At 38.7% G+C, this 23,945-nt stretch overlaps 1 long non-coding RNA gene across 1 annotated transcript in view; it reads left to right on the top strand.

Annotated features, from left to right (window-relative positions):
• The window catches only part of LOC141574916 (uncharacterized), a 101,557-nt gene that overhangs the window by 3,839 nt on the left and 73,773 nt on the right, over nucleotides 1–23,945 (top strand). Inside the window, exon 2 of the long non-coding RNA XR_012502056.1 lies at nucleotides 6,274–6,489. This is a non-coding gene — a long non-coding RNA (uncharacterized LOC141574916). The remainder of the gene's footprint in view (nucleotides 1–6,273; nucleotides 6,490–23,945) is intronic.

Below are 23,945 nucleotides of genomic sequence, written 5' to 3'. Positions count from 1 at the left end.
CCTTTTATGTGTTTTTTAATTTTGAAATAACTTTACGTTTACAGAAAAGTTTCAAAAGCAGTGCAGAAAGTTCACACATACTCTTATCCATCTTTGTCTAAAGTTAACAACTTGCATAATCATAGTACAATTATTAAAACAAGTAAATTAACATAGGACAATACTGTTAACTAAGCCACAGTCCTTATTCAGACTTGACCAGTTTTACCCTTAATGTTCTTTTTCAATTCAGTGATTCAATCCAGGATCTCATACTGTATTTAATCTCTGTGTCTTCTTAATCTCAACCAATCTGTGACAGTTCTTCAGTGTTTCCTTATGAACTTGATGCTTTTGATGAGGAATGGTCAGTTATTTTGTAGAATGTCTTTCAGTTTGGTTTGTCTGGTGTTTTCTCATGATTAGATTGAGGTTATGCATTTGGGGCAAGAATATCACAAATGTGATATTATGTCCTTTTTACTACATCATATCAGAAGGTATATGATGTTGATATGTCTTATTACTGGTGAGTAAGATATGTACAACATATCCACTATTGATAGTGCATTTAAAAAAAATAAACATTTGGTGTTATTTACAAAGTAAATTAAAACCAGCAAAAAATATTCAAGGCTTATTCTTGTCTTGTGTTAAACTACAGAACATTAAAAATGAAGCAGTTTTGGAGAGGGGATGACATAAGGGGAGATGAGAGTATGCTTATATTGTGTAAATTGAGAAACTTAAACTGAAGTGAGTAGAAGGTTTTAGGTGGGAACATAAATTGGTACAAACACTTTAGAAACTAGTTTAGTATTTTCTATTAAAATTAAACAAATGAAACCCTATGACCCAGCAATCCTGCTCCTAGGTATAGTCAACAGAAATGCTGGTCAAATACACCAATAGGTACAAAAATGTGTACAGCAGCATTATTCACCATAAACCCAAAGAAGAAACAAACACAATTGACAATCAATGTTAAGATTGTTAGCTAAGATTAAATTAATTGTGATATATTCATGCAATATACAAAATGGCAGTGAAAAGGAACACACCACAGCTACATGCCACAACATGGATCAGTCCCGCAGACGTGCTATTGAATTTAAAAAGCCAGACACAAAAGAATCCACGTTGTGTGATTTCAGTTATATAAAGTTTAAAAACAGGCAAAATAAGCTACAGTGCTAGAAATGAGGAGAGTTGCACCAGCTAGGGTCCAATCTGGGAAGCAGAACCACAAAGTGTGCTATCAATTAAGGGTTAAGGGGTGGGCCTGAGTGGCCAGGAGTCTGTAGGACCTGCAGCCAGGAGGGACAGCTTGATGACAGGTAGGGGAGAATAAGGACAGGCTGGATGCTCTGGACACACAGGAACCATAAGGATAACCTGGGACCCATGAGGACAAACTGTTAACTATATTTTTCTCTCACCATTTGCCATGGAGCTACAGGTACAACTGACCTAAGACTGGGAGAAGCTGAGGAGGAGGTTGGTGGGAGTTGAAGGAGCTGCAGGCTGACTGCTGCCCTGTGTCTGCAGCGGGAACCAGCAGATCAGTGTCAGTGCAACAGTGCCTGGTGCTCTCCAGTGACTTTCACGGTGGGATGGCTACTGTTTTCTTCCTGCCTCCCAGATCTTGAGCAAATTTCTCTTGTGACAGAACCCTAGCCTGACATTCTGGAAAACATAGTTCTAGCTTAGCTAACTTGACATGGTACAAGTCACCATAAGAAGGGGCTTTCCTTTGGGGAAGAGGTTAAGAGAGAGATTTAGAGAAGGCTCTGAGGGGACACCTGGCATGCTGACAATGTTGTATTCCTTTGCCTGGGTGATGGTCACTTGGTGTGCACTTACGAGCATTTAGCAGAACATCTGTGTTTTGTACGTTTTTCTTTACATATATTATACACCCTCATACACACACTCCAAAAAGTTTTTTTTTTTAAAGGGTATAGGTTTTGAAGTAAAAGAGGAATGGCTCCAGTTAGTGAGCCTGCCAATTTCTAGCTGGGCAAATTGTGTGATTTCTTTGGGCAAATTATGTATTTCATTTTTGTACTGTGGGGTTAATAATACTTCCTACCTCATATGTTTTGTAAGTGTTAAGTGAGATATTAAATTAGTACTATATCTGGCATATAACAAGCACACAAAAAGGTTTTTTTTCATTATTATTCTAAATATATTATTATAATATATGTTTTATATATGGTAACATATGAGTATAGTGATATATGGTAATAATAATAATAGTTACCTTTTCTGAGCCCTTAATATGTTTCAGGCACTGTTAAAAGCAATTTTCAGTCATTCACTCACTGAAACCTCATAAGATTCCTTTGAGGTAGATTCTATTATAAAGCAGACAGTACAGATGAGTAAATTGAGCCAAAAGAGGTTAAATAACTATCCAAGATCATACAGCTTGTAAGTCCTGGAGCCAAGGATTCATATTCAGAACTCAGATGTTTAGATAGAAGGTAGGCTGGGCCAGGTGGATATGTTCATATAAGCAATGTCAGGGCTGATTTAGTTGGAACTCAGAGATACCCAGCTCTACTCATTAGCTTAGGCAAATGGCTAATTTAGAGGAAGGAACACTTCACATGACTGTGGGGAAGACAAAGATGCAGTGAGACTCAGGGTCCACTGGAACCCAGACTTCATGGCTACCAAGCCTCTCTTTCTTACATGTCTGTTTTTGCCTTTCTCTACATTGGAGCCTTAATTCTTGCCTATTGCAAAGAAGATTTCCCTACATAGCAGGAACCATGGTAGCCAACAGTTTCTGGTTTTCACATTCTGTTTCCCACCCCGGAGAGAGGCTCTCTCTCTTCTTACTTCTGAAACAAAAATTTAGGGATTAGGGCTGACTAATCCAGATTAGGTCAGCCACCCACCCATACCTATGGCTAGAGGAACAAAATCTTATAAATAGACCTGGGGCCATTCCCAGAGAAGGAGGAAGCCATCACCAGTTAAAGGGTCACTGTTGGAAAAGGCAGCCTCATGCATGAATTCTGTCCCCCGCTTGGCCACGTAAAAATGGGCCTCAGGCCTGGAACACTTCTTTATCAATAGATAAGGAATCCTTACGCCTGTGCTGGGCTTGTCGTCTTGTGTGGAAATATCTTTCCCTGTTTTGGACCTATATTCAGTTTAAGCATGTGTCAAATGGCACCACTACTATATTCCTGCAGGGAGGGGATGGGGTCCTTCATTCTGAGGCACAAGAGGAGTGTCTGCAGGCCGATCACTCTGTGGCAGCTGCCAGGAGGGCAGCCAGTAATGGGACCAGCACCCATGACTGAAGCTGATTTTGCTCTGTGTCTTATCGATGTGAGTAATAATGTGTTCCATCCAGTGACTCTGTTGGGTTTTCCTTGGTGACTCCGATACCAAGACACAGTGGGCAGAAGTGTTTGGACTTCTACTCCTGGTGATAGACAACATGTGTACTTGCTTGACAGTCACAAAGAATGATGTTTAATATGAATGATGTGAAAAATAAAGCCAAATAGCAAAATGCATGGGTTGCCCTGGTATAAAGCCTACATCTGCGGGAAGAGTGTTATTCCTTTTCTGAGTTCCAGGACATTCATTTTAACTGTCACATTTCCTGGTAGATGAAGAGTTGAGGATGAACCAGATTAAGGGTAAAAGACAGACTGTAGCTGTATTACTTTGCTGAGTCATATTCTAATGGAGAATATCTAATAAGCAAAGGAAAAGAATGGATACCAAGGAGTCAGCATTCTGGAAAATAGGTTTGAAAACAAATGTGCCCATAAACTGCAGAAAGTTTCTCTTTCCAGTTATTCATACCATATAGCATCTCTGAAAAACTAAGGCAGGTAGGATAGCAATCCATAACCATTCTCAGACACTTTGCTAAGTGATTTTGCAATAACTTTTAGGGAATTTAGGGAAATTAGCCTTTAGTTTGAAGGCTTTTTTGTGTGGTTAAAATATCATTGGGTGAGTAGGGGGGACTTTAAGTTCCAATGAGAAAGGAATGTAGTTTGGGCTATGGGTCAAGTTGGAAGTATTGGGTGAAGGAAGAAGGAATGATGTCACAGTGAAGCACACTTAATTCAGGAAAAAAGTGCCTCATTTCCCAGAATATTTGCTAGGGAAAGGTGGAAAGAAATGGGGGAGCTACCCACACAAATTCTGCTGGCTTACACTTGATATTCTATTACCATGCCTAAAAGATGAGTTATAACAGTAATGTTTAGTATCAGAAATGTAGTTGAAATAAACTTTTGATGATTCAAGGGAAAAAGAGAGAAACATATAATTTAAAAATTATTCCTACTTGGCCTTGGAAACTGGTCTATAAATTAACACAAATGTTAACATATCATATTATGCATTTTTTAAGTTGAAATTCTGGGTGATCCATCTGTAACAATACATAGAAGCCACCTCATTCTTTTTGATGGCTGAAAAGCACTTCAGAGTATTAAAATATATGAATTATCATAATTAAGCAGAGACCTATTAGTGGACGTTTGTTTATGTCCAACATTTTGCTGTAAAAAATAATACTGAATGCATAGCCCTGTATACATTCTATTTTGCCCATATGTATTTTGCAGCATAATTTGTAAAAACAGAATTGCTCTATCAAAGTGTATGTGCATTTTCGGTTTTAGTAGATACAGCAAATTAATCTTCATGCAGGTTATATCAGTTAACATCTACTCTGGCACTTGTATACTCATACCCTGGTTAATGAAGTGTGCCATCAGGTTTGTTTACCATTGTTACTGCTAGGTGAAAAAAGTGGTATCTTGAGGTAGTTTCTCATTTCTCTGCTTGTGAGTGAGGTTTTTCCCACTTGTTTATTTTTTGTTTTTATTGCCTTTGCTTTTGGTTTTAGACCCAAAAAATCATTGCCAAGACCAACGTCAAGGAGCTTCACACCTGTGTTTTCTTCCAGGAATTTTATGGTTGCAGGTCTTACATTTAGGTCTTTAATCCATTTCGATTAATTTTGTTCATAGTATAAGATAATGGTTCAGTTTCATTCTTTTGCATGTGTCTGTCCAGTTTTCCCAATACTGTTTATTGAAGAGACTGTCCTTTCCCCATTTTATATTCTTGGCTTCTTTGTCATAAATTAATTGACCATATATGCGTGGTTTTTTCCTTTTTTTCTGGGCTCTCTATTCTTTTCCTTTGATATAACTATCTATTTTTATGCCAACACCATACTGTTTTGATCACTAAAGCTTTGTAATAGAGTTGGAAGTCAGGAAGCAGGATGTCTCCAGCTTTGTCCTTTCTTTCTTAAGATTGCTTTGGCTATTTGTGGTCTTTTGTGGTTCCACACAAATTTTAGGATTGTTTGTTCCATTTCTGTGAAAAATACGGTTAGAATTTTGAATACCATTTAGGTATTTTATTCTTTTTGATGGAATTGTAAAAGGAATTATTTTCTGAATTTCTTGATTTCTCTTTCTGATAGTTTGTTATGTGTATAAAAAGTAACAGATTGTTGCATTTTGATTTTATAAACTGCATCTTTACTGAATTTGTGTATTAGTTCTAACAATAATAACTACTCATAACTTACTTTTTCCTCTGAATTAGACATGATGTGGAGGAGCAGATCAAGAATATCCATCCTATGCTATTACTTGCATAAGTTATAAGTCAGCTTTTATTGCAATATAGCCATTATCAATTAGATTCACTTATTATAGCAATTTAGCCTATCCTAATTACTAAACCTTGTCTATTTTGTTGAGCAGTTTTGTTTCCATCAACAATAGGTATTGAATTATATGAAATTCCTTTTTGGCATATGTAAAATAATCAAATTATTTTTCTTTATTATATTAACATGGTGGTTTTTATTGATACACTTTATAGTATAAAACCTTACTTGAAATTCTGGAATACACCTCAGTTGGCCATGGTATATTATTCTTTTAATATGGTATGGATTCTGTCTACTAATGTTTTATTTTGGATTTTTGCATTGAGATTCATAAGTGAGATTAGTCAGTAATTTTCTTTTGATGTTCCTTTCAGGTTTTGGTATCACTGATTTCATACATCGCTCTTAAAGGATTGCCTTCTATGATAGGCACCCTCTAACATGGTGCTACTTTCTGGTATTCTTACTCCTGGGCAATCTCCATTTCTTGAATGTGGATTGAATTTATTGACTTATTTCTGTTGAATAGGATAGGATATGGCAGTAGCCATGGGATGTCACTTCTAAGTTTAGGTTATAAAAATACTATATCTTCTATCTTGTATGCTCCTTCTTAGGTTGCTGATATTGGGGGAAGCCAGCTGCTATGCTACAAGGCAGCCCGTGGGGAAGCCACCATGAGTGAGCTTGGAAGAGGTCTTCTGAGGCCCACCAAAAGCCATGTGAATGAGCTTGGCAGTAAAGCCACTTCCAGTGGAACCTCAAGGTGACTGCAGCCTCTGCCAACATCTTAACTGTAGCCTGGAGAGAAATCCTGAGCCAGAACCATCCAGGTAAGCCACTCCTGGATTTCTGACTAACAGAAACTGTGAGATAGTACATTTTGTTGTTTTCAATCACTAAGTTTTGAGGCAATGTGTTAAGCAACAATAGATAACTCATGCACCTTCTTTTTGTATATTCTGGGTAAGTTTAAATAATACAAGAGTTACCTGTTTCTTAAATCTTTGGTTTAAATCTCCTATGAAAACTTCTTACAATGGTGCTTTCTTGTGATTTTAGTTTTAGAGTAATATGGTTTACCAGTCTTTTGGTTTATTATTTGTAATACTACGTTCAGACAGAATCAGAATTAACAGGTGTCTTTTGAGTTATCTCTATTTAAAACAAATCCTTTAGCAATTTAAATTTCTCCTTCCCACCCTGCTATTCTTGGTCTTTGTTAATATTATCTTAGGTTTAGATAAGACATATTAAATTCATATGTTGTACATTTATTTAAAATAATGTAACATCTACAGTTAGCTTTTACAAATTTTTTTCCAAGTGCTTTTACTATTTAATAATAATAATAGTAATGGAGACTTTGAACACATACAAAAGTAGACAGAACAATTTAATGAACCCCCACATACCTATTTCTGCCCCAACAATCATGAATCCACAGCCAATCCTATACTTTTCACTCTCCCATCTGTTCTTTATATTGTTTTGAAGCAAACCTCAGATGTCATATTTTATTCTTAAATATTTCAATATGCATCCCTAAATATCAAACCTTTAAAAAATAACCATAGTGACATTATCACAACTAAACATTTAAAAAAATTTTTTCTATTACTCAGTATTTAAACTTCCAGTTATCTTATAGACGTCATGTATTTTTTGCCATTTCTATAATTTTTTCAATTTAAGAATGTTACATAAATGAAATTATACATATGTAATCTTTGGGGATTGGCTTTTTTCGCTCAGTATAATTCCTTTGAGATTCATCCCAGTTGTTGTGTGTGTCAATAATTTGTTCCTTTTATTTGGTGTATTCCATAGTATGGATGTCCTACAGTATGTTGGCTATTCACCCATTGAACATCATCTGTGTTTTTAGTTTTTGGCTATTATAAACAAAGCTATTATGAACATTTGTGTACAGGTTTTTGTATGAACACAAGTTTTCACTTTTCTTGGATAAATGCCCAAGAGTGCAGTTGCTAGGTCCTATGGTAACTGCATATATAGTTATATTCACTCCCTACCTTTTTTTTTTTTTTTAATGTATTTAGATCATTTATATTTAAGGCAATTATCAATATGTTAAAACTTAAGGCTGCCATTTGTTACTTCTTTTCTGTTTGTTTTCTTGTTTCTTGATCTGCTGTTCTCTCTCTCTTTTTTTTAATCTTTCTATGTATTACTTGCACATATTTTTAGGATACCATTTTAACTTATTTATGATTTTTTTAGTATATCTCTTGGTTTGATTTTCTTAGTGGTCGCTCTGGGTATTTGAATATGCATATGTAACTCATTGCATTCTAGTATCAACATTTTACAACTTCTGATGAAGTGTGGAAATTTTATTTTCACTTAGGTTCCTTTATTTTGCCTATGTTTAAATATCTAAAATGTCATATGATATTATAATTTTTGTTTTAATCATCAAAAATGATTTATAAAACTCATAAGGAGAAGGATAGTCTACTGTAGATATCCATATGTCTTGCTTTTTTTTAAATTGAAGTATAGTTGATTTATAGTATTATATTAGTTTCAGATGCACAGTGTAGTGATTCAGTATTTTTATCAGTTGTACTCATTAAAATTTATTTCAAAATAATGGCTATAGTTCTCTGTGCTGTAATATATATATATTACACACATACACACACACACACACACACACACACACACACACACACACACTACATCTTCCTTATCCATCTGTCGAAGGACACTTGGGTTGCTTCCATATCTTGGTAATTATAAATAGTGCTGCTATTGAACACTGGGGTGTATGTATCTTTTTAAATTAGTATTTTTGTCTTTTCTGGATATATACCCAAGACTGGAATTTCTGGGTCATCTGATAGTTCTATTTTTAGTTTTTTAAGGAATCTTCATCCTATTTTCTATAGTGGCTGCATCAATTTACATTCCCACCAACAGTGTACAAGGGTTCCCATTTCTTCACATCCTCTCCAGCATTTGTTAGTTGTAGACTTTTTGATGATAGTCATTCTGACAGGTATGAGGTAATACCTTCACTCTGTTCAGACGCAGCCTTGGGTCCAAGTCTCCTCTGTCCCTCACAGCTGATCAGTCTCCACAGCCTCCATTGCCTCCACCCTGTTGTAGAGCTGCACCACAGGTCAGGTGGTCTGTGTGGACTCTTGGTGTGGACTCTTGGCATGAATCGGTTGTGAGCTGTGTTGAACCAGCTGCCATCAGAGTTCTGGGCTGCTTCTGATGCGCTGTTTGAGTAAGTGCCAACAATGGCTGCTGCTGCCCCACCCAGATGCTGCCCCAGGACAGAGTAGCCTCTTTGTCTCACACTTGAGCTTTCTCCCAGGTCATTGTGGCCCTAGTTCCAGTGGCACACAGTGATGTGGAGTAAGCTGGGCTGGAGTGTTTGTTGTTCTTGTGCGAGCAGAGGTGGTTTTGGGAAACCAGGCAGCCACCGGAGCAGTCCTTACTCCACTCTCTCTGCCCTGCCTTGGGGGCAAGCTAGTGTTAGAGTTGCATATCCTAACCCCTTTTGGTTAAGTGAGGACATGTGACTAGTTCTAGCCAGTGAGTTGTGAATGGACTTGGATTTGCCCATGGGAACTGTTCAGAGCTCTCTTTTCCTCTAGGGAAGTTCAAGATGAAACTTCTCCATCAGCCTGGATTTCTGAGTAACAACAATCAGCATATGATCCCAGCTCCTCCATCCCCCATAAGTCTAAGTGTGATCAAAGGACAACCTGTGCTGTTTTAAGCCACTGAGATTTTGGGGTTGTTAGTAGCTGTAGCTTCACTTAGCCTATACTGTCTGATATAATGTTAAGTAACATTTTCAAGAAGGGTATATAGTTAATATATACTTTTAAAGTCTTGCACATTTGAAAATACATTTCCCATATGAAAGACGAATTAGCTGGGAAGAAAGTGCTTGGAGGTTACTCTCTTCCCTTCAGAATTTTATATATGTTCCTCCACTCTCTTCTAATATTGACTGTTGCATAGAAAAAATATTAGGCTCCCCTTTGTAAACATTTTCCTTTTCTCTGAATTTGTGTAGCAATTCTTTTTTTAATATGATATTTTTAAAAAGACTGGAATAACTAGGTTTGTGCTTCATAAATTTTTTTGCTTGGAATATAATGAATGTTTTCAACATGCACGCACAGGTCTTTCTGTAAGTCACAAAACTGGTTTTTGTGCTAACTCTTTGATTATTACTTCATTCACTTATTCATCCACTTATTTAGTAAACAGGTACTAAGCACCTACTATGTGTCAGGAACTGTGCTGAGTGCTGAGGATGCAGCAGTGAACGTGTCATATGATTCAATAAATTTTAGAATATTTTAATAGCTTTACTGAGATATAACTTACATGCTATAAAATTCACTCATTTAAAATGTACAACTCAGTGATTTTCAGTGAGTTTGCAGAGTTTGCAACCATTCCCACAATCCAGTGATACATTTGCATCATCCCAGAAATATTTCTCATGCCTGTTTGCAGTCATTCCTTATTCCCATCCATTCCTAGTCCTAGGAAGCCATGACTATAATTTCTGTCTATAGATTTACCTTTTATGAATATTTATATAAGTGGAATAATATAATATGTGATCTTTTGCTTCTGGTTTCTTTCACTTAGCATAATGTTTCCAACATTCATCTGTTTTGTAGTATGTGTTAGTATTTCATTCCTTTTTGTGGCTGAATAATTCTCCATTCTATGGATATACACATAAAATGTGTGGACTTTCAACCTCTTTGTATCATGTGATGGACACATTCCTTTATTTGATCTACAGCTTGGAGGTCAGCTTTTCAGAGGGGTCCAACTTCCAGTTTATAGCTGGCATTCCTGTGACAATGTTGCTTTATTAAGGTGATATCTTTTCCTACTCTTATTTGTTTCCTCAGTACTCAGAAGTGATGGAATACACAAAACCCCATAGTTTCCAACAGCAAAAGCTAGAGATAACACAACATTGTATACCAACTATACTTCAATAAAAAACTTTTTTTTAAAAAGCTAGAGAAATTTTTCTTGTTTTTGTCCCTGGTTGAAAGCAGAAAAATGCTAATGAAAATCTTCCACCGACTTGTTGCACAATTTCCCCCCCAGAAGCTGTGTTCTCTGTATGCATGTAACAAGATGGGCAGAAGATAAAGATGTAGAATATTTCTGTGGCTGCCTCAGAAATCTGGATCTATGTAGTAAAGAAACTGCTGTAGAATTTTTTTAGTTCATGCTGGATTTGGGCTCTGAATCATGGGACAGGAAGTGGAAGGCGTATGGCATGCATTTTTACTCTTTTTTCAGTTAGACTTTATTTGATAAGATGTCTGGGTATGCCTTTACTTAATAAATGATTCCCAGTGCTCTCCTGTCCCCTGATGCTGTTTTCATGGTAGGGATACCAACCCTTTTTGTCATCAGGGAACTTACATAAGTTTTCTTTTTTGACTCCTAAGTTTTCAAATATTTTTCTCCTATCAAACTACAGCTTTAAGGAATAATTAATTTCCCCCAGTAATTGATTCATCAAAATCATGCACGCTGCTAACCAGAGCTCTGATAAGTATGAGACCTTCAAGATTATTCAAGGACTTGGTAAAACTCAAAACCAAAGAGGGCAGACCATTTGCCTATTGTAATCTTTGTAGGAGATGTAAAATTTCCATTAGGACTTTTGAAACATGGACACTCCATCAGAACACCCCATTTGTAATTTCATGAAGGCCTAGAAGTCTGGGGACCTTATGGTTGGGAATTGTTGCATCTTCAGGGATCTGAAATGGCAGGAATTGGGCAGGGGCTGTGTTGGTTAGCATGGAGAGACAGCAAGCTCCCACTGTGCTGGCGTGTATTTAAGAGACTAGGGTCCTCACTTTAAGCTTTAAACTAGATTAAACACAGGTCTGACAGATTAATGCAGATTATTAGCTTACTGTGAAGAGTAACATCATTTCAGTTCAGCATTTATCTTTAAAAAATCATATATTCTTAAATATATATGTATATATGAACACGTACACATACGCATACACACGCATGCATGCACGCGCACACACCCACAGAGTCTCTGAATTAGTTTCAATAAAACCTGCATCAGTGCAGAGGTACTCACAGAGTGCCTTCAATAAAAAAGTCACTGTGTGTTATGCGATAACATTGAACAGACTCCAGACAGCCTCTTATCTTAGATATACAACAACGTAGCATAACTCAAGCCTAGAGGAGAAGTTAAAGCATTAGGTAACGGTAGCAACAGTAGCATGTTAGTGGAGTAATAACTCTCCTGGAGGATAACCCAGGATGGGTTTTATTGAATTCAGTTTATTTAGCTGGGATAAACCCAGATAGGCATCTCATTTACAAGAAGGTGCTAGCAAGAGGGCAGGTTATTACAAGCACATTTAGAAGATAAGCAACAGAAAATTGAATAAAATCAGAGATCAGGAAAGGAACAGAAGTGGTTCCTGGTTCAGCTTCTTGCCTTGGATGGGTCTATATTTACTGCAACTGAGAAAAAGAATAATTGCCTTCTCAGACATCAGTAGGAATGAATGGTGTGTGAGTTCCCTTAGGAATCTGTGTGTTGCCCTTATTGACAAGCTTGCTTTCTGGCTAACTGAAGTTCGTTTCCTTCCTTCCTTCCTTCCTTCCTTCCTTCCTTCCTTCCTTCCTTCCTTCCTTCCTTCCTTCCTTCCTTCCTTCCTTCCTTCCTTCCTTCCTTCTTTCTTTCTTTCTTTCTTTCTTTCTTTCTTTCTTTCTTTCTTTCTTTCTTTCTTTCTTTCTTCCTTCCTTCCTTCCTTCCTTCCTTCCTTCCTTCCTTCCTTCCTTCCCTCCTTTCTTTTCTTTCTTTCTCTTCCTTCCTTTTTCTTTCTTTCTTTCTCTTTCTTCCTTCCTTCCTTCCTTTCTTTCTTTCTTTCTTTCTTTCTTTCTTTCTTTCTTTCTTTCTTTCTTTCTTTCTTTCTTTCTTTCTTTCTTTCTTTCTTTCTCTTTCTTCCGTTCTTTCTTTCTTTCTTTCTTTCTTTCTTTCTTTCTTTCTTTCTTTCTTTCTTTCTTTCTTCCTTCCTTCCTTCCTTCCTTCCTTCCTTCCTTCCTTCCTTCCTTCCTTCCTCCCTCCCTCCCTCCCTTCCTTCCTCCCTCCCTCCTTCCTTCCTTCCTTTCTTTTTCTTTCTTCCTTCCTTCCTCCCTCCCTCCCTTTCTTCCTCCTCCCTCCCTTCCTTCCTTCCTTTCTTTTGCAATTTAAGTGTACTTTCTTTGTTTTTCTGCTCTTTGGAGAATTAGAATACTTATTCAATATTTTGTCATAATAATTCTTTTAAAATCATGACAACAGTTGTCATCCCTTAGGTTCCCCAGCCCCCCCCCAAACTAACTGTAAAATAGAATTGATGCTATTTTTCTACCCCTTTAATTATTGTTTTTCTCTTTTCAAGGGTTGTTGTCTTCCTTTCTTCCTTCCTCCCTCCCTCCCTTAACTTACTGTAATAAAATTGTTTCTATGGACTGAAAAAGTTCAAATCTCTCTATTTCCCTCCTTCCCTCTCTCCCTCCCTCCCTCCTTTCCTTCTTTCCTTTCCTTTTCAAATCTAAATATTTACTTGGTTATTTCTATATGTGAGCTTTTGTCCTAAGCAGCTGCCGACATGGGTAGACACATGGACTCTGCCCCTAGGAGTAACTCCTGAATCTTAAAGTCTTAACAAAGCTTTGTCCAAGAGATGAGATCCACTATATGGCTAGCAGAAACTGTTGGTTGACCATTCTCGTTGGTGGTTCTGGTTCCAAAGGTATCCATCCTTTATGACACAGAAGAGTCATGTCGAGCTGAGTTGTCATTGCAGTAAAATGTCATGCACAGCATGGCATTCCTTGATACATATTGACCAATTTAAGATGTGTTCCTCTACTCACCATTGCCTTCTACTTCTGTGTGTGGTTTCTTACCTGGGTATGTGTGTGTGTGTGTGTGTGTGTGTGTGTGTGTGTTAAGAGTGGTGGTGATACACTGGAAAAATATGTGCATAAATGAAGGGGTTATACTGTGATGTATTAATAGATAAATTTTTGTCTCTGTCACTTCATTTTTACCTAGACTTCTCTTCCTTCCCATAAAAACTTGCGTTCTCTCCAGAGCTGCTTTGTCTTGAATAGACCTTTATTTGGAAGTTGGTTTTCTAGAGAAAACAAGTCCATCTGCATACTATAACTTTTCTCTTGTCCTATTTAAGCTCTTTCTCCTTTCCTAAAGATCCTGTTTTCAAATTAGAATATATTAAGTATCTACTCTGTTAAAGCCACTGTGCATGACACTGAGAATGGTAGAAATGGTAGAAAATAAATACAATGGGGTCCCCTCTTCCCAAATCCCACAGTCTAGCGGGAGAGACAGATACATACACACATAACTCCAGTATGGGGTGGACCAAAAAAAAGTGTTATTATTAATTAGATTAGGTGTAGACCTATTCAAGGGAGTTTAAAAGGTAGTCATCTATTTTCATTTTTTAAAATGTTTTTTCTTTTGTTAAAATCTTATAAAATCAAATTAGTGACTGCTTCTACCAGATTGTCCGTTTACTTAAAAAAAAGTTAATTAAGCTATAATTTATATACCATAAAATTCACTCACATAAAGTATTCAATTCATGATTTTTAGTAAATTTACCAATTTGGGCAACTATCATTCAGTCTCAGAATCTTCTCATTACTCCAATAAGGTCCCATATTCTCATTTTCAGTTAATCCTCATTCCTAGCCTCAGTCCCAGGCAAATACTATTTTACTTTTTGTCTACCTGTGCAGGACATTTCATGTAAATGGAATCATACAATATGGGGTGGGGAGGGTTTTACATCAGCTTCTCTCACTTGGCATAGTCTTTTTAAAACCCATCCGTGCTGCAGCACGTAATAGTATATTATTCCTGTTTAGATTGCTGGATAGGGTTCAATTGTATGGATATACCAGATTTTGTTGACCTGTTCACCAAACATCTATTCACTTTTTAATCCTCTGTTAATTTGCTTTCTCCCTCCTTCTTCTCTTTCTCTCAATAAAAAGTACTATAGAAGATTACATATTCCAGAATTCTGTCTGTCTATGCCCAACTGCTATTTTTTCTAGGAGAATCTGACTGAGGCCTTTAAACACTGTTAGCGCTTAGGTTGCCTTTGAGTAGGTGGAGAGCAGGTGTAAGGGGTGGACAGAAAGTTCTCACTCACTTTTCATTCTGGATTGAAGGTTAAAAAAGAGTCTAATTCCAATAATATATTTACCTTAAAATAGAGGAATACACTAGGATGTCTGCAAAAGGGGCATAAATTGAAGTCATCAGAACATAACACCCATAGGCATGTTTTGGCTGAGTTGCTTCCCTTTCAGTGACCGCGGTGCTCATTACAGCTATATTCGAGTTTTGTGGTATGTGGTATGCACTCAAGATTTTAAGGCGTTAGAGACATTTCCTTCTTTCAGTGCAAGGCAGGGTGATCCAACGTCTCTGAAAGTAAATATGAACCCTCTCTCTCTCTCTCTGTCGTTTGAAAGTGTTATTGAGCCATGTTTACAGTGGGTCCCCTTTGTCTGCAGTGCACATACTTCACATTTTCTTAAAGGAAATGGGCTACCTGCCAATGACATTTCACAGTTCTCAAGCTGCATGGTTTCTTCAGGAATATAATTCCTCATCTGCTTTGCCCTTACCCTTTGAGTTTTACATTTCATCCTTGCTCTGCGAAATGCACCAATCAACACAAATTCAGGCAACTCCTCATTTCTCCTTCCTTTGATGACCTTGAGGCTCTTCATCTGGCCAGTCGATCACACCCCGAGGAATGTGGTGGGATGGGCCTCTGCAGTGGTGCTGGGAAGTCCGGCTTGCTTCTGTCTTGTTTTATAATTTTCTCCCTCCTCCTTTTTGTGATGCCCCTTCTGCTATTCCTTTCCCACCTTAAAACAAAATGAAACAAAACATCAGAACAAGACAAAAACCCACCGATATGAATAGCTTGAGATGAACCTAATTGGTCATTGCTATTACAGGAAAACTTCATACAGAATACAAGCAGTAATCTGCTTACACACAGTACAGTCTCTTGCACAATCACTTCTCTTTCATCACTCTTCTCCTCTGCTTGGCAAACGGACTAGCTCTACCTTCTCATTCCCACCCTGTTTTGTACTCATGAAAAGAAGCCAACAGAGTTTCCTTTTGTTTTGCTCTTGTTTTTGTTTTGTTTGTGGGCTTCTGTCTGGGTCTCAGCATAGGACAACTGGCTGGAGGGCACTTTTGCTGGTAACCGCTGTAGAGGGAGCTCTCGTGTTTTATATATAGAGTTTGTGGCTTTCTCACAGCATTTCACTGAGAGGGATTCTGTAAAAAGCAAATCAGTTTTCCTCTGAGGCATCAAAATGGTACTGGAGACCCTATCAAAGATTAGGCAGATTGATTGGCATCTTTTTATTGAAAACATATTAGATGAAAACCATGTGCTAGAACCCTACAGTTAATACACCGAGTTAAACCTCCTCACAAGCAACCTAGAGATATTTGAACAAGCTTAGTATCTTCCGTGGGCATCACTTCTCTTATTTTCAGGGATAATTACACCTTCCATATTTTCCTACACCTTCTGTTTCAGAAGTGTCAAAAATTCCCAAGTCCAAGCTTTATGAAGAACAAGCCTATGGTTTTAAAAGCGGTTTTGAAAAAAAAATTTTACGAATACAAATATGAATGAACAATTTACCCGGATATTTTGAATTTGTGAAACGATCTGATGCTTTGCAATGCAAGCCTTTCTTATGCAAATTTAAAATTGCAGATGAACTCCGAATGGGATCCCTGATTCATGACGGAAACAGACAAAGAATTGGAGCACTTTACAGTACTCTAATGGACATTTTAATATTCTCATCTGTTCTTAATTTGAGATAGACATAATCTCTTCTGGGTTAGAAGATACTTTTAGTATTATTTTTAGTTGTTTGTAAAATCTTCTCAATGCTTTGGCTCCCAACTAGAACTAAGAAATATTTAGCAAAAGCTGAAAGAGTCAGCTGAATAATGAAGTCAGGTCAATTCAGTTCAACCTTTTTTATGTGTCTGCTGCAGGCGAGGCACTGAGTTAAGTATCATGGAGGATGGAAGGATGAGGAACGAACAGATGCTTATCTCAGGGAGCTAGGAGGCTAGTTAGGAATCTAAGATAGCGTAGCTCTTCAACCAGCATGTGAAGAAGGTACAAATAAAAGTTGTTTGTGTGGGTTCAGTTTATGGTAACTCAGGAAACATAAGAGCGAAGGAGGAGTTTTAGAAATATGTGCTTAGAAAGGAAAATTTCTCTAAGATCAATGACCAGTCCTCTTTCCATGTTAGTCCCAAGACAGCAAGCTTTCATCTTCTGTGCCTCACCCATGGCAGGTGCTTGGGTTACTTTTGTAGGATGAGCCACAGTTTATGAGAGCCAGACAGAAAGACTGTGATTTACTTCACTTCTCTCCCAAACAGCAGTGCAAATCCATGTGAAGATCTGACTGTTAAAAAAGTTTTAGGCACATTTTTGTGGTTCGGGTTTGAATTAATCCACCTGATTGTTTTAGAGTTAAATGCTTTGATGAAAGGGCCATAGGTCTTTTCTTTTTTTTTTTTTTTAAAACTTTTTTTTAATTGAGTTATAGTCAGTTTACAATGTTGTGTCAAATTCCAGTGTACAGCACAATTTTTCAGTTATTCATGAACATACATATATTCATCGTTACATTCTTTTTCACTATGAGCTACCACAAGATCTTGTATATATTTCCCTGTGCTATACAGTATAATCTTGTTTACCTATTCTACATATGCCTGTCAGTATCTACAAATTTCGAACTCCCAGTCTTTTTCCCACCTCCATCCCCCTTGGCAACCACAAGTTTGTATTCTATGTCTATGAGTCTGTTTCTGTTTTGTATTTATGTTCTTCTTCTTCTTTTTTTTAGATTCCACATATGAGTGATCTCATATGGTATTTTTCTTTCTCTTTCTGGCTTGTTTCACTTAGAATGACATTCTCCAGGGACATCCATGTTGCTGCAAATGGCATTATGTTGTCATTTTTTACAGCTGAATAGTATTCCATTGTATAAATATACCACATCTGCTTTATCCAGTCATCTGTTGATGGACATTTAGACTGTTACCATGTCTTGGCTATTGTAAACAGTGCTGCTGTGAACATTGGGGTGCAGGTGTCTTTTTGAAGTAGGGTTCCTTCTGGATATATGCCAGGAGCGGGATGAAAGGGCCATAGGTCTTAAGAAATAAAAGGACTATAAGCAAATTGATCCAGTTCTTTGCTTTCAAATAGGTAATGTGTTTTTATTCCCCATTTCAGGAGCACTATCCAGAGGTTCTATATATTACCTAAAGTTGCAGGCACAGGAAAGCTAGATTCCTGGTCTTTTGCCTCCCAAGAGAGAGCTATTCTATCTTACCACCTCTTGTAGATGAGAGGAGAAAACTACAAAGTTGCTGCAAATTGGTAGAAAACTCTTGGTTTTTTTGTTTTTTGCCTATCAATCTAAACCTCTATCTATACGATAATACTATTCTTGGAGATTTTTCTTGCCTTCTGTTATCACTGTTTAAGATTTATACCACATCAATTTCCAAAAATTTAAAAAAAGTAAGTTACAACTGTATACATATTACAGAATAAAAGAGCTTTTTTAATTTCCCTAAATCAAAGAAAGAATTAGCAGGCATCTAGGTGGCAAGCACTAATTATTACAGATGATGAAATTTAGTTGTCCGTTTCCTGGCAGATGAGATAAATGATAAACATGTGAGGCTGTTATTCCCATTATCTTACCTGTTAGCTTTATGCTGGGGTCTCAATGGGTCTTCTCCCCACAAGAAGGGAGAAGAAATTATTTTTTAATAGATCTTGTGGAATATCCTTCAAGTTTTGACTTCTATAAAGCATTAGAGTAAGAAAAGTGGAAGAACAATGACTCTCCAGTACTTCCATGCATGTGTTTAGAAGGATGATGGTGGAGAGCATTTTTCTGAACCTGCAACATGAGTGGGAAAGTTTCTCTTTTGTCCCTAGTTGTTTTTAGACAATCTTTTTGGCAGCTTTTCAGCTACAAAATTGTGAGAAATGGGACTAATCCTAATTGGATTGTGATGAAGAATCAATCAAAATGTATAATGTTTATGAAGATGCTTTGAACACCACGCATGCTAAAGAACTGTAAGGTATTATGACTACACCAGCTTTTGGCTCCCTTCTCTATTTATTTAAGGGTTACACAGGTCTTGTTTAATAGCTCAACATCCTTTCATTTGAAGCGCAGGCATACTTCAGCCACTTGAGATTAAACAGTAGGCCGTGCCCCAGAGCGGTGTCTCCAGCCTCCTTTCTGCCTTACCTTTCAGGTTCTGTTCTGGAAATGGGCCCTGTAGTGATGTGTGAGAATTCGGCTTTTTCTGTTTGTTTTGGTGTTTTATCTAGCAGTCTTGCTGACTGATTGGCTTCCTTCTTTTGGGAAGAACCTCTTCTATTCCTTTACAATTGGGTGACAAAAATTAGAAATGCCAAAAAGAACTGTCTAGAAAACTCACTAAGTTTCCTGAATCAGCTTTAAAAAAAACTTACCAATCACCCAGAGTGCTGAACATAATTGGTTGGTTCTCAGAAGTACAATAAAAGGAAACCAGAAGTATTTTAGTCCCTGATTGTTTATGAGTCAACCCGATTTTCTTTTCCAGACTTTGAAGGTCCTAGTATCAAATCATGTTGAGCCACAGAAGGGAGATTCCCCCTTTCCGTTGGTCCTCCTGCCCACTTTTTGTCCCCAGGTCTGTTTAGAAGTGAGATTTTGCTAGAGTTAATTGTTCAGAATTTCCAGGGTCTCCCAGTCAAAGCAGGTCACAATGAAAGCTGCCTTGGAAGTTACTAGAAGGGAAGCAACAGTGACAAGTAAAGCAGGTCTCTGGATACCTGCAGTGTACAGCAGCAGTGCTGCTCTCCTGGGGCACAGGCTTGGGAGTTCTCCTGGTCTCAGGTGGGAACCCAAGGAAGAGCTGTCCACACTCATCTCTTCAAGTAAGCCAGGGTACTTTATGTCTGGAATAAAGACAATGAGGCACGGAAATGTAGGGCACGGAACTGGATATATGGAGCAAATGGATACTTAAGCCTGAGTTTTAGCACACACAGGAAGGTGAAAGAAGAATAACATTTATTATTTTCTAGAGATCTAATCTAGAGCACCTCAGTGTCATTATAATGTGACTGTTAAAAAATACAGCAAAAAAGTTGGCATATTTCTTGCCAAATACAGATCCATGAATAATGTAAATTTTTTCCCTGACTCTTTTTACTACATACTGTTATCAAATGGTATAATTTTAACTTTACTCTGCAGATTAGTCAGTAATATATCTTTTGTTATTTCATAATGTAAACAACTTCATATTGCTTGTATTTCTATTTTTAGAACTTAGTGAATAGCAAAGAAATATTTTTCTAATTGATAAGCTTGTTATGCAATTCTAGAAAACTCCCCTCAATGCTTCTTACATCCAACTGGTGCACCTAAGCATAAGTAAAAAAAAAGTAATATTCAAAATAAGAATTAAGATGTGTCAATTGTCAGCTATGTGCAAGGCATTGTACTAGGTGCTGTATACCAGTATTCCACTTAATCCTCAAAACAACCCTCAATGCAAGTATGACTAGTTCCCATATCCATACAAGAAAGTGGGTTCAGAGAGCTCTTACCCAAGTCTCACAGTTAATGTCAAAGCTGCAGCTGGAGCTGAGCTTACTCTAACCCCAAAGTCCAAGTTCTTTCCACCTCACCATGATGCCAAGTTTGTCCTGGAAGTCCGCAAAGCTAGAGCAAGAGATCTCACTGGCTTACACAACTTATTTTCCTTAAGAGTATCTGCAGAAGGAGATCAAATCTGAGTCATGACTCAGTAAAGACACATTAAGTAGCTGGAAAGAAGATGCAATTCTAAGGTGGCCAGCTTGGTTTTTCTTGAACCTGTCTCTACCCTACTGCTCTGGAGGGCTCTGGAGTAAGAAGGGCTATCTGTGTAAGAGAAGGTGCTGCTCCATACACCAGCCTTCCAGTATCTCTGAGCCCAGGCTGCCCTGCCATGTGCCCTCTAGCAGTGGGAGCTTGGGGGTTGGGGTGCTGCTCTTCTCATTCTGCCGCCTACTGATGAGTAGCCAAGTGCCTGGAGGATGGAGACCTGTACTCAAGAATCGGTCCTCAATCAGGGGAGCAAGAGTGTGCAGTGGCTGTGGCCATGGTGGTGTAGGACAGCAAAGTCAACAGGAAAGAGAGGCCTGGATCCCTGTATTAGGCTGCAGGGGTGGTAGTCTAGATTTAGTCTAGATTGAGTCACAAGAATGTCTGAAACATCCTCAGGGACTTCAATAAATAGGGCTGGAGAGAGGAAAGGATCTTGAAAAGGTGTTGGGTTATTTCCATGCAACAAGGGGCCATGAGCTCATGAGAATTGGCTATTAATGTTACTATGCCTGCATCAACAGGGGAGACCTCGAGTTACTCTAGTTACTTGAGCAATGAGAATCTAGAATAGCATGGCTGGTGTATAGTGAATAGATATTACTGTCTTGTAGAATCATACCACCTTAGCTGATAGGCTGGGCAAGAATCCCTAATAGCTGTGCATATCCCCTAGTGCTGACAATGCAGATCCCTCCAACCCCTGGCCTGACTGCTCTCCACAGACCAAATGAGGTCCATGGAGAGGTGCTCAAGTCAGCTTCTGTGTTGTGTAGAGAGGTGTACAGTTGCCACTTAAATGTGCTGTGAAATCAGGCTTGATGACTATACACAGAGCAGCTCATCCTGACCCTGCTCTATCTAACGAGATAGCCAGAGGCAAAGCCTTGGAGGTGAGCAGTGTGGCTGAAAGCAATGAAGTAGCCCTGAGGAGTGCTGATGCGAGGTCAGTGAGAAGGAACACTAGTGCATGCACTGATGGGACGTAAGTTCCTGAGGTGGGTGTGAAGGTGTGAATCAGCCTAGCCAGCAGCCCTGCAAGGTGTCCAGTGAGCACAGCTTCCCTGGTCTCCTCAGTTCCTCACTGGACATGGCCTTAGCTTGTTGATTTTTATGTTCTGCCTGCCCAGAGTCCTCGCAGGTGATGGGAGGGCTCGGGTCAGGTTACCAAGCCTTTACCCACTCAACTCTTCAACTCCGGCAAAATGGCAGCTGGGGCTCTTAAATTTTATTGGTGCACAGACCCCTCTGGCAGCCTAGCGAAGCCTAGGGAATTCTTTTCAGAATAATTTTTTTAATGAATAAAAATAATATACTTAGAACTATAAAGGAAGCCAATTACATGGAAATGTAGTCTGAAATATCTGTAGGAACTTCAAGAAATAATTAGGGCGAGGTGGAGATAAGGATCTTGAAAGGGGGCTGGGTGCCTTCTCTGCACATAGGAGCTTGCAAGATCAAAATGTCTAAAAATTAAATTTGTGGTATTAAAATACATGTGCTTCATTAATAATGAAACAAATAACAAGACTTAGCAGCAGGTCTAATTACCATAATTCAAAGTAGTGAGGAGCTTAAATGGGATTTTGGGATCTCTGCTACAAATAAAATGTGATTTGAAAAATTTTTGATTTCTACTAGTGACAAGTCATAGATACTATAATACTAATGTAGTATGTTGCCTACATTCATAATTGGGGGAAATGCTAAATTTCAGTAAAAGGGAATGAAAACAAAGATGTAATTTTACCCCATCCTGTTTCAGTAGACCCCCTAAATTCTGTCTGTGGACCTCAGTTAAGACCTCCTGCCTTACGTGTTTGTAGAAAATGCCTTTAGAAAGTCGCATGCGTGGTTCTGGGTACTTTTTTTTTTTTTTAACTGTTCCCAGTTTATGTAATAATGACAAGGCAATGCCCAGCCCCAATGCAAGAGCCAGTCTGTGGACATGTGAAATTGGTTATCTCCAAAGTCTGGGAGGGTTGAGCAGACACAGACGGGCACAAAGTCTGTGTCATTTATGGGGGGCAGGGAGGAAAATTCTATTAGTTCCGTAAGATGGAGCAGTACTACAAACTAGATAGCCAGACAGAGATTAATTTGGGGCAATTTCTATGAAGAATAGGAATGAGGTAAGGAAGCTAGGACTCCAATTTGAGCACAGAGTGGAGTGCTGGGAAGTACATGGGATTTGGACTTGAGTCCCAGTTCCATCTTTGACAGCTGGTAACCTTGAGTAAGTAAAAAAGTTCTTGGCTGTTTAATCCCCATTGGTAAAATGAGGCTAATACCTCATAAGGTTTTTGCGATGGACTCATCAGGAATATATAAAGACCTGCTGGGGAAACTATAAAGCCCTCTACATATTTTTATTGTTATTATCCTGTTGCAAATTGCCTCCTGTTTACTCCAAATCACTGGGCAGCTCTCTCACTGCAGTTTGCAAGTTGAGGCAAGTCCCCTGTGGTGGTTGTCACTTTGCCCTTTCTGGGGACACTGCCATGACTGGCAGCTCTGCTAAACTGGCTGAGTCTGTCACCCAAAGACCAATAAAGGTGACCTTTGTTTCTCCTGAGAGTCCTGTGCCCCTGTTTTTCTGAGGAAACTCCCTTTGACCTCCTACTCCTCTGGCTTCCCTTCCCTCTGCTGCTGATGGCTTCTGTCCAAGGCCCTGGGCTGAAGGTGAGGGGTGGGCGCACTGGCCACGGGGTTGGGGAGAGAATAGAATGTAGGAGGAGAGGAGAGAGGCTCGAATCGGATGGCTGCCTCCCCCAGGTCTGCGGGGTGTGGTTTCCACAGAGCGCCAGCAGCCAGGGTCCATGGAACTGAGTATATTGAAGTCATTCGGCTCTGAAGACTTCCTGTATACTTTTAAGCGGCCCATGACATCATTTCGCTGGGCGGCTCGGAACAATAGGCGGGGGAGGGCCGAGATGAACCCAATCCACCAAGCGCCAAGAACTGAGTAAAAGGTTGAAACAGAAACTGCCACAGACGATGTGCACGTTCCCGAACCGACTGGGAAAGAACCGGCTCTGAGTTTTCGAAGCTGGCCCTCGGCCTGCCGGCCCCTGCACGCCCACGCGGAGCCCTGACCTCTCTCTGCGGAACAACAACAGCAGACACACAGGGAAGGTCATGTGACTTCCAAACGCTTCACCCATCCAAGTTCAATAAATTAGCAGCCAAAAATTTTAATCAGATATTTAATCTTTCCTCCCTGTAAGGGAGATTGGGTGTTTAC

This window comes from Camelus bactrianus, chromosome 24, assembly GCF_048773025.1.
Source record: "Camelus bactrianus isolate YW-2024 breed Bactrian camel chromosome 24, ASM4877302v1, whole genome shotgun sequence".
Classification (NCBI taxonomy): Eukaryota; Metazoa; Chordata; class Mammalia; order Artiodactyla; family Camelidae; genus Camelus; species Camelus bactrianus.
Note: the sequence above shows the minus strand (reverse complement) of the source record. Positions and strands in the feature narration are given on the sequence as shown.